The sequence below is a fragment of the Nestor notabilis genome, unplaced genomic scaffold (genome assembly GCF_000696875.1).
Source record: "Nestor notabilis isolate BGI_N333 unplaced genomic scaffold, ASM69687v1 scaffold15090, whole genome shotgun sequence".
NCBI classification, from domain to species: Eukaryota; Metazoa; Chordata; class Aves; order Psittaciformes; family Psittacidae; genus Nestor; species Nestor notabilis.
In genome coordinates this window covers 28,587-29,439 of record NW_009911818.1, presented here as the reverse complement: position 1 = coordinate 29,439, position 853 = coordinate 28,587, and positions in this window count along the sequence as shown.

Sequence of the window (853 nt, the reverse complement as noted above, 5' to 3'; positions counted from 1 at the left end):
AGTGAAACACAGCATTAGGTGGGGGGAAGAAGAAAAGTATCCAATATCCCTCTTCACTTGTTTCTACACGACAAGCTGGCAATAATAAAAGATACCCTGTATTTCTACATTGTGTTTTTGGCACAAATTCTCAGAACTCTAAAATTAGTCTTCATTTTGTCGTAGTTCCTTTACTCTGTGATTTACGATGCATAGTACCTATCACTTTTTATATGCAGGCTTCATTTTAAGAGAGGCAAAACCCAGACTGTTAATCCTGAGCCCTTATGGCTCATTTGCATAAGTAGCCAAAGGCATTTCATATTCTGTTTCTCAAGGTGTTTATAAGTGTGATTTAAGTCACTGTCAACAACAGGAATAAAATATCAATTAATAACTATTTGTTCTAATAGGCTTCAAAGCCTACCAACTGAACTGGTTTTTATAGTATTGCACTTAACCTTAGTACTAAAGTGACAGTTGAAGCCTGCACAGAACTTGTTTTATAATAATATTTCAATTTAAAAAGCAATAAATAAAACACAGTATCTTAAAAAAAAAAAAAAAAAAAAAAAAAAAAAGTGCCGGTAGGTTTAGTCTATATTTTCCCCATCACAGCCCAAACTGCACCATCCAAAATAGCTCTGGCACAGTCTTTGGATACCAACTGCATAGTTCTTTCAACATAATAGACCACTCATAACAGTAAGAGAAGCAATTAAATCTACCTACAGTACTACTATAAACTGAAAGACAGTACCCATGAGTATGTGCCTCGCTTAGCTTAAAAGGATTTGTTGCCTCTGCTCAAGATAGCTTCAGCAGTTAGACACAGTTATTCTGTGACTGCATATTATCTCTACTGTGTTATTTT